The sequence below is a fragment of the Rhamphochromis sp. 'chilingali' genome, assembly GCF_963969265.1.
Source record: "Rhamphochromis sp. 'chilingali' genome assembly, chromosome: 4".
NCBI classification, from domain to species: Eukaryota; Metazoa; Chordata; class Actinopteri; order Cichliformes; family Cichlidae; genus Rhamphochromis; species Rhamphochromis sp. 'chilingali'.
The window spans coordinates 42,473,508-42,484,110 of record NC_137948.1 but is presented as its reverse complement, the minus strand read 5'-3'; the positions used below and the strand labels follow the sequence as shown (position 1 = coordinate 42,484,110).

At 39.5% G+C, this 10,603-nt stretch overlaps 1 long non-coding RNA gene across 1 annotated transcript; it reads right to left on the bottom strand.

The window, feature by feature from the left end:
- Window positions 1-1,269: 1,269 nt before the first annotated feature.
- On the bottom strand, window positions 1,270-3,099 carry LOC308395653. The gene is made up of 3 exons (XR_013971425.1): window positions 3,021-3,099; window positions 2,032-2,118; window positions 1,270-1,673 (listed from the first exon to the last, which is right to left on the bottom strand). It is a non-coding gene; the product is annotated as an uncharacterized lncRNA (long non-coding RNA).
- Between the last annotated feature and the right edge of the window lie 7,504 nt (window positions 3,100-10,603).

The following is a 10,603-nucleotide window of genomic DNA, read 5'->3' as shown; positions in this document are numbered from 1 at the left end:
GTGTTTTTCTGTCAGTTAATCAGGCTGAATCTGCCAAACTGCTAGATCATTGAAAGGCCCACAACGAATAGACACAACGAAGGTTAAATCAATTTGGTAGCAAAAGACTGTTATTTAGCATCTTCATTGATGTCAATGACAAACAAAGAAGAATAGTTCATTCTGGTGAAAAACCAGCACGAGTTATCTACACAAATCTTCCATAGCTCTAAGGATTAACAGCAAGTCTTGTTCCTTACTGTTCATATTGAGCTTCTGTTTAATACATTGGCAGTGCAATAGCATAGTGTTTAGGTTTATATCAACAAAATACAGGAATCTTAATAGAACAACTAGAGAATGAGAAGAATACATAAATATGAAAAAATATATTTCAGCTTCTCCTCTCTGTATTCACAATACTTGTTATTATTAAACATTTAATGTGAAAAAGTTTCATCCTCCTCTTAGTCTTCATACATCTCTTTTTTTAAACTTGTAGAGTTGTAGAATTTAAACTAATAACACATATACCATAAGGATGAATAAACAGTCAAAGAAAACCAAAATTTAAAACAGGAACATTTATTATAAAATATTTACACATCTGTCACAACTCTTTGTCTGTCTGACTGGAGTCCTCTGTCACATATGTACAAAACAAACCAAAACAATATTTTTCACAGTTGAGTATTCACAGTATTTATAAAGCAATTGTAAAAAAATTGAGTAGTTAAAATCTTTATTCAGCAGTACACTAATTTCCATAGCTGTTGTCCACACCCTTGGCCTTGCCAAAAGACACAATCCAATCTTTTGTCTCAGACTCAGTCTCACCTTGGTTTCACAGCCTTACAACTTATTCATTTCAACAGTGTGACCTCAAGTTTGCGTCCCCCCCCCCCCCCCCCCCCGCTTCCCCTTCACACATGAAAACAAAAGACAGCCATTGATAGTCTCTACCACTAACTGTCTCACCACACCTATTTCTGAATTAAAAATTACCCAAAGTGACCTAAAACATGCCACTTTGGGTCAAATGTGAAAAAATATATTAATCTAAGAAAACTTAGCATTATTATAAAACATCTGTCACAAGTCTTCGTCTGTCTGAGTGGTGGCCTCTGTCACATCTGAACAAAACAAAAACAAATAATATTTTTTGACAGTTAGTATTTATAAACAACTTTAACAAATATACATGGGTAAAACAGACATTTGCATATATCTAATCCTTATAAAATCACAAATGAAGAAAACAAAACATGATACTAATCATGGATTTAATATTTTCTCCAAATGATTTATCATAAACTAAAATAAATAATTCGCATTCATGTTTATTTGTATGTAGACAGTCGTTCAATAGTAATTCATAGAGTATTTTTTCTAAGTCCCATTTCTTAAAATAAGACACTGAAGCCAACATTCACTGTTTATACCATCCAAACAATACATTAAGACTTACCATCACGTGCGAATGTAATCGAAGCTTGCAATGCATCCAGCTCCTGGGCAGTGTTATTCAGCATTTCTTTTTCAGCATCCAGCTGTTCTTTTAAAACAGAAATCTTTCTTTCGGCTGCACGCCTGAGCCGCACCTGCCGAACCAAGAGGTCCATTGCCTTGGCATGAAGTTGCAAGCACCTTGTATATAGATCCTCTCTGCTGACCCCTGGGTCCAAGCAGGCATACTGAAATTACAAAATATTTTGGATCATAACAAAATTAGAAAACAGTTATTCGCTTCAATCTATGCTGCCGCTACAATGTAATGTTTGTAGTGCCAGATCACAACAACAGCTGTATAAAAGTCTCAGCTTAACCTTGTGCCATCCTTTAAAAAACTTACGTTGATCACCCTGGGGACCCAAAAAGGCCCCAGTATGGCACAAGGGTTAACAGTGACTTATATGAAAGAGCAAACAAACAAACAAACAAACACAAGAAACACTAAACACAGCATCCTGCCCAGCTCTGTAACAGGTAATGTAGCGTAAAAACAAATTTTTCTACACTATAAATAAAATTTAAGAAATATTTGTTACTTACAGTTGATAGTTGAAATTCTTGACGCAATGATTCAACTTCAGGATCATTAATCCCAGCAAACTTCGTTGGGGAAGCATATGCCATTCTCTATTTATGATAAAGTATGAGGTTAATTAGTTACATTTTACACAACATTCAAACAATATACAAACATGAGAGCATCAAAGAGACTTTACTTACACATAAACATGTAGTTAGTTCACAATAATGATCAGTAATGCAATTACATTCATTCAAAAAACACAAAACATATATATAAATGGTAAATGGCCTGTATTTCTATATCGCTTTACTAGTCCCTAAGGACCCCAAAGCGCTTTACACATCCAGAATGAAGGTGTAAATTAGTCAATGTATGACATTAAGATAATGCTCACCAACTCTTGCTGTCTGCTGCTCAAATTTGCTTAAAGAAAAGGATTGAACGCACAACAAATCACAGCTATGTGAAAAATTACAATTATCCTCTTACGCTCTATAGCCACCAGTACTGTGGCTCAAGAGTTATGTAAAAACCTCCATGTATCTCACCTTTCATGCAAATATCACGTAGTGTCCACAGAAGCCTTATAATTTTAGCTAAATGGTCATATAAACCATTTCTAAAACTACCAAAGACAGCAGAAACAAGCATGATTGAAATAGCAGTTACTAAACTGCTTAAAATCTGCTAAACACACATAAACCAGCCAAAAAGTTCCACACTTCATGTATTTCATTACATTCATGTTGTGCTTTACTTGTAATAAGAAATCAGTGGCTAATTACCCGGCCTAGCTTTCACAGATTTCAGTCTTTCAAAAAAGACCACAACATGGCTTAATGGCCCAAATTCACTAAAACAGAAAACCAAACCAAAGACTTTTCACCGGTACCCCTCCCACAAACAATAAAAAAATAACTTAAATACAAAATAAATTCTGTTACTGAAATTTAAAATGTGGTTTTACACCAAAAATAAAATTCAATTTACAACAAATAAAACTTACCAAGAATTGCACAAGGGCAGGGTTTTTCAAAAATAATCTCTTGTGATGTTTGTTATAGTGGTCTAAAATAATGTCCTCGACTCCTCAGAATGTTAAAATCCAAAGCTCTCCTCTTCTCGTTTGCTAAAAGCAAAGTGGCTTAAAAACCAGTGGCACAGGTATTTATTGAAATCATGAGGGACATTCAAAAAACTTCAAATGATCCAATCACAGAAGCCAACAGGGGAGGGACTGTCACAAAGTAACCAGTGAAGTTACAATGCAATAAACAGTACTCAACACCTTTTTTCCCTTGACTAGTTAAAACCTTTATTCAGCAGTACACTAATTTTCATAGCTGTTGTCCACACCCTTGGCTTTGCCAAAAGACACATTTCAATCTTTTGTCTCAGACTCAGTCTCACCTTCGTTTCACAGCCTTACAACTTATTCATTTCAACAGTGTGACCTCAAGTTTGCCCCCCACTTCCCCTTCACACATGAAAACAAAAGACAGCCATTGATAGTCTCTACCACTAACTGTCTCACCACACCTATTTCTGAATTAAAAATTACCCAAAGTGACCTAAAACATGCCACTTTGGATCAAATGTGAAAAAATATATTAATCTAAGAAAACTTAGCATTATTATAAAACATCTGTCACAAGTCTTCGTCTGTCTGAGTGGTGGCCTCTGTCACATCTGAACAAAACAAAAACAAAGGGGGAAAGGTGAGGGGTTATACTTTTCTACATCACTGGTTGTTTGTTGTTGGCTTTAAACAAAATAACCAATAATTATTACAACAATTAAGCAGCATTACTCAATTTCTTCCTATTATATAAAAATGAAGCCAATATCTGGATGAGCTCTAATTACATGAATTAGCCGTGATATATGCCAATATGTCAATATGTATGAGAAATACAATATGTCAACATAATTTAAAAAACACAATCAATGAAGATTATTCCAGAGTCTCGGGCATGCCAGGGCATGTCAGGGTAAACTTCATTCAACTACAGAGGATACTTGCAGTCAAACTAAAAGAAGCTGTCAAAATGGACAGCAAAGTTGCTTTCATGTTTTAATTAAAAACAGTCTGGAAACACAACAAACAGTAGTCAAGACCTTTTTTCCCCTTTAGTAGTTAAAAGCTTTAATCGGCAGGGCACTAATTTCCACATCTGTAGTCCACATCTTGACCTTCTCAATAGACAGTTTTAACAGCTTCTCCCCCCCCCCCCCGTCCTCACACATAAAAACAAAGAAGTACACATCAGTGCATGGCTAAGAGCTGCCAGAAAAATTACCCGTGGATTTTACTATGGGATCTCTGTGTTTGTCTGTGAGTTAATCAGACTGAATCTGCTAAACTAAAATACAGCAATGACAGATTGTGGGAGAAAACAAGACTAAACCAAAAATTTATGCACACACAAACACACACAAAGGGAAGCTGTTGTCCACCAAACAATGCTTGTGTGACCTTTCTGTAATGTCTTATCAGGTTCTATAAACAAATTAATAGTAGCAGTTTTTCAATACGGGGAACATGGCCACTTTCCCGGGGCATCATCACAAGCATCGGCAAAAAAATTTTTTTTTAAAAATCACTTGTAGTCATGCTGCTCCGACGTCATGCCAGCGCATATTAGGAATGGCATAGGCACTGATCGGTGTTCTATCACCCATTTGCTGGGAGTAAGGGCGCCCTCCGTTTGTGAGGTGTGCCTGCTGCTTGTGGCACAGGGAGGAGAGGGCAGGGCAGAAAGGGATTCTCTGGCTGGCTGAAGCAATATAATAACCAACCCGCAAAATAAAACAATATAAAAACAAACCAACAAACACAAAAACACCAGACATTATGATACAGACTTATAATTTGCACCGATGGTTTTTCAGAATTCTATATGCGAAAAGTAAGCGCGAGAGCCCTCGGTGCGCCTGTTCGCTGCTGAAGTCACAGTAAACTTTGTCATCTCCGCTACAGTCCAGTATATCCAGAGACTGCAGCGTGTTGTGCGCTCTGCTGAGAAGGTGATTGGCTGCAGACTCCCATCTTTGCAGGACCTGTACACCTCCAGGACACTGCGGTGTGCAGCTCGGATCTCAGCTGACCCTTCTCACCCCGGATACAGTCTGTTTGACCTGCTCCCCTCAGGCAGGAGGCTCCGGTCCATTCGCACCAGAACCTCTCGCCATAAGAACAGTTTCTTCCCCTCTGCTGTTGGACGCATGAACAATAAACGTACGACTGTTCCCACCACTAACTCATGACCCTACGCTGTGTTCACTGCATCATTCCATGTTTGGCACTGATCACCACCTGCACTCATGTATATATCTTTCTACGTAGCACTTTTAATTCTTATTCTCATATATATATCTCATGTATATCTCATGCATATATCTTTCTACGTAGCACTTTTAATTCTTATTCTTACTTTTATTTTTTCATGTCTACTTAATCGCAATTTATGACAGTATGTTTGCACTGAAGCACCGCAGCAATTTCCTAATGTTGTAAACCTGCTCAACATTTGGCAATAAAACCCTTTCTGATTCTGATTCTGATTCTATATAGAGAGCTCACCCTGATTCAAGCAGGCATACTGAAATTACAAAATATTTGGAATAATAACAAAGTCAAAAAGACAATTTATTCAGTTCAATTGATACTGCTACTATAATTTAAGTTTTTGGATGCCAGAGCACAACAACAGCTGGATACAAGTCCGCATTTTCAATTCAACATGTAATTTCAGGTACACCATTCCCTATTTAAGGTCTCCACCAAGGGATTTCATCATATTGACATGATCTTTGGCGTCTGGAATACAAAAACTTTGCGGTGTTATATTGCAAAGCTTTTTACTTTTAAAAAATAGGGTGATGATGGCAGCACGTGGGCTATCAATCAATAAACAAAAAGCAGTAATCTGCTGTCACTCATAAACACACTGTCCAATTTCTCCCAAAGGTCACAGGCGTGATGAAACTCAACCTCGGAAATGTTTGTTATGCAGTTTGTCAGTTATGGTTCGAGCGCCACCTAGTGTGACAACTATAAATATGATTGAATGAGATGAAATGTTAGCTGGTGGTTAAATGCATGAATTCCATCAATGTGACATCAGATGCTGATGTCTGGTTTTAGGTGTTGGGCGTGGCTGGACGCGCCGGGGGTGCGAGGGCCCTCATAACGCTGCTTGCAGCTTTAATTAGGGCCCGAGCACTGAGAGTGCGAAGGCCCTATTGTATCTGCTCCGTTTCTTATTATTATTATTATTATTAGGGCCCGAGCACCGAGAGTGCGAAGGCCCTATTGTATCTGCTCCGTTTCTTATTATTATTATTATTATTATTATTATTATTCACCCCAAACAAGGGCCTTTTTGAGGGCCTAAACATGCTCAAAAACTCATGAAATTTTGCACACATGCCAGGTCTGGTGAAAAATTTTGTATTTTAATGGTTTTACATATGAGCACTGGGAAATGGCTCTACAGCGCCACCTATGCCTTGTTAAATGCAGCCCTACGACCACATCTTTTGAGCTACATGTATGAAATTTGGCACACATGTGTATCATGCCAAGACGAACAACAAAGTCTGTGGGCCCATTGACGCAAACCCAACAGGAAGTCCGCCATTTGGAAGAGAAGGTGACATTTTGGCTCTAATTTTGCCATTTCCATGCCTCGAACTTTTGCGAACTCCTCCTTGGGGTTTCATTTCATAACCTTCAAATTTGGACAGTGTCAACTACACCCTTGTGCCATGTTAAATTGCGGAGCTTTTGAGTTTTCACAATACTATGAGGCCGTGGCGCCATGGCGAATTTCGATGACTCGCCATGAAAATCTTATTGCCTCTCATTTTGTCATACATGTTCCGATCTGGACCAAAGAGCACACATATGATAAGGCTCCACCCCTGAACATATTTCAACTGCCATATTTGACATCAAGGACAGCGCCACCTAGTGGGAACAGGAAATGTCATGTTTTACACTTTGGGGTACAGTATAGTGATGGGTGACATCTGCAGCCTCAAATTTCTCCAGAAAAGCCTTAAGGAGTTGGTCTTGGGTTACAGTGAAAACTGTGAGTTTTCGCCAAAGGGTGTGACCCCAGCAGCATGGCGAACTTTGATGTCACGCCATGAAGAAACAAATTAGTATAACTCAATGAAATCCAGTCTGATCAGTACCAGACTTTACAGGCATGATGTCAGACCCGCCCTGAACAGATTGATGTGCCCATTGTCGGGAATACGGACAGCGCCACCTAGTGGGAACAGGAAATGTCATGGCTTTAATTTTGTTGTACTGATTTTCACAGGTTCATCATGGCCACCTCAAAAGCGGTGAATATCACCATCAGTCCCTTGTGATGCTTCAGTGCAAAAATTGTGACTTTAAACTGAACGCCGCACCCTGGTGGCAACGCGGTTCACCATGAAAGATGAAGTGGCTTTTGAGGGGCTTGGAAAGTTTAAAAAGTCTTGAAATTTGGCGCACACCTCCAATGTGGTTGAGGCTTTGTTGTTATGTGATCATTTTCATTGAATATCCCAAAATGGCTCCACAGCGCCCCCTACAAAATTTCAAAATCACAGCCCCTGCTCTGTGTTTTATGTATGAGTCTGAAACCTGGTAAGCTTATAGGAGATATCAAGATGTACAAAAAAGTCTCTTGGAGCAATATCCCAAATCCAACAGGAAGTCAGCCATTTTAAAATTAATGTGCAATTTTGGCAACATTTTCCCCTCTTTTCAGGCATCGTTCTTTGACGAACTCCTCCAAGGGATTTCATCATATTGAACCAATCTCCAGTGTGTGGAATCTAAAGACCTTTGTGATGTTAAATTGCGAAGCTTTTTACGTTCAGGGAAACGGGATGGTTATGGCGGCACTTAGAGTTTGAATCACTCTCCAAAAAGCAGTAATCTGCTGTCACTCAAAAACACAATGTCCAATCTCTCCCAAACGTCCCAGGTGTGATGAGACTCGAGCTCGGAAATGTTTGGTATGCCATTTGTCGGTAATAGTTAGAGCGCCACCTATTGGGACGACTATAATCATGGTTCAATGAGATGAAATGTTAGCTGGTGGTTAAATGCATGAATTCCATCAATGTGACATCACATCGGACGTGCTGGTTTTAGGTGTTGGGCGTGGCTCGACACGCCGGGGTGCGAGGGCCCTCATAACGCTGCTTGCAGCTTTAATTATTATTATTATTATTATTATTATTATTCACCCCAAACAAGGGCTTTTTTGAGGGCCTAAACATGCTCAAAAACTCATGAAATTTTGCACACATGCCAGGTCTGGTGAAAAATTTTGTATTTTAATGGTTTTACTTATGAGCACTGGGAAATGGCTCTAGAGCGCCACCTATGCCTTGTTAAATGCAGCCCTACGACCACATGGTTTGAGCTACATGTATGAAATTTGGCACACATGTGTATCATTCCAAGACGAACAAAAAAGTCTGTGGGCCCATTGACGCAAACCCAACAGGAAGTCCGCCATTTGGAAGAGAAGGTGACATTTTGGCTCTAATTTTGCCATTTCCATGCCTCGAACTTTAACGAACTCCTCCTTGGGATTTGGTCCTATAAACTTCAAATTTGGACAGTGTCAACTACACCCTTGTGCCATGTTAAATTGCGGAGCTTTTGAGTTTTCACAATACCATGAGGCCGTGGCGCCATGGCGAATTTCGATGACTCGCTATGAAAATCTTATTGCCTCTCATTTTGTCATACATTTTCTGACCTTGACCAAAGTGAACACATATGATAAGGCTCCACCCCTGAACATATTTCAACTGCCATATTTGACATCAAGGACAGCGCCACCTAGTGGGAACAGGAAATGTCATGTTTTACACTTTGGGGTACAGTATAGTGATGGGTGACATCTGCAGCCTCAAATTTCTCCAGGAAAGCCTTAAGGAGTTGGTCTTGGGTTACAGTGAAAACTGTGAGTTTTCGCGAAAGGGTGTGACCCCAGCAGCATGGCGAACTTTGATGTCACGCCATGAAGAAACAAATTAGTATAACTCAATGAAATCCAGTCTGATCAGTACCAGACTTTACAGGCATGATGTCAGACCCGCCCTGAACAGATTGATGTGCCCATTGTCGGAAATACGGACAGCGCCACCTAGTGGCAACAGGAAATGTCATGTCTTACACTTTGTTGTACTGATTTTCACAGGTTCATTGTGGACACCTCAAAAGCGGTGAATATCACCGTCAGTCCTTCATGATGCTGCAGTGCGAATATTGTGACTTTATACTGAACGGCGCACCCTGGTGGCAACGCTGTTCACCATGAAAGATGAAGTGGCTTTTGAGGGGCTTGGAAAGTTTAAAAAGTCTTGAAATTTGGCGCACACCTCCAATGTTCATAAGGCTTTGTTGTTATGTGATCATTTTCATTGAATAGCGCAAAATGGCTCCACAGCGCCCCCTACAAAATTTCAAAACATCAGCCCCAGCTCTGTGTTTTATGTATGAGTCTGAAACCTGGTAAGCTTATAGGAGATATCAAGATGTACAAAAAAGTCTCTTGGAGCAATATCCCAAATCCAACAGGAAGTCAGCCATTTTAAAATTAATGTGTAATTTTTGTGACATTTTCCCCTCTTTCCAGGCACCGTTCTTTGACGAACTCCTCCAAGGGATTTCATCATATTGAACCAATCTCCAGTGTGTGGAATCTAAAGACCTTTGTGATGTTAAATTGCGAAGCTTTTTACGTTCAGGGAAACGGGGTGGTCATGGCGGCACGTAGAGTTTCAATCACTCGCAAAAAGCAGTAATCTGCTGTCACTAAAAAACACAATGTCCAATCTCTCCCAAAGGTCGCAGGTGTGATGAGACTCGAGCTTGGAAATGTTTGTTATGCTATTTGTCAATAATGGTTAGAGCGCCACCTAGTGGCATGACTATAATCCTGGTTGAATAAGATGAAATGTTAGCTGGTGATTAAAAGCATGAAATCCATCAATGTGACATCACATCGGACGTGCCGGTTTGAGGTGTTGGCAGTGGCTCGACGTGCCGGGGGTGCGAGGGCCCTCATAACGCTGCTTGCAGCTTTAATTGGTTTTATTTCTGCTTGTGTCAACAGTTTCACACTTTATCCTTAGTAAACCATTCAACCCAACACATTGGCCTGTTCCTTGAATTTTGATTAGGAGGATGTTTAGCTGTCTGTAAAGCTGAATCTATGTTCGTGAGAACAGTGACTTTATTGTTAATTTCATCATTTGTGTGAAATCTGTCCATTTATTACTCACTTTAAATCTGTACATATGTTCTCTTCAGAAAATGTGATACATAGAGTAAGGTTAGTAGGACTAACTGATGACACTGTGAGTGTATGGCGAAAGCATAACTATGAGTTGCATAACTAATGATTTCACCATAAGCCTCCTAATGATTTCATAACTAAAATCATTAGGAGGCTTATGGTGCTAAAGGGCAAGAGAAAAGTGCAACATCAAATCAGTCAGTACATCTGAGCCAAATCCTGTAACTGTTTATCCTGTAATACCATGTAATTTAGAAATGTACCCCCT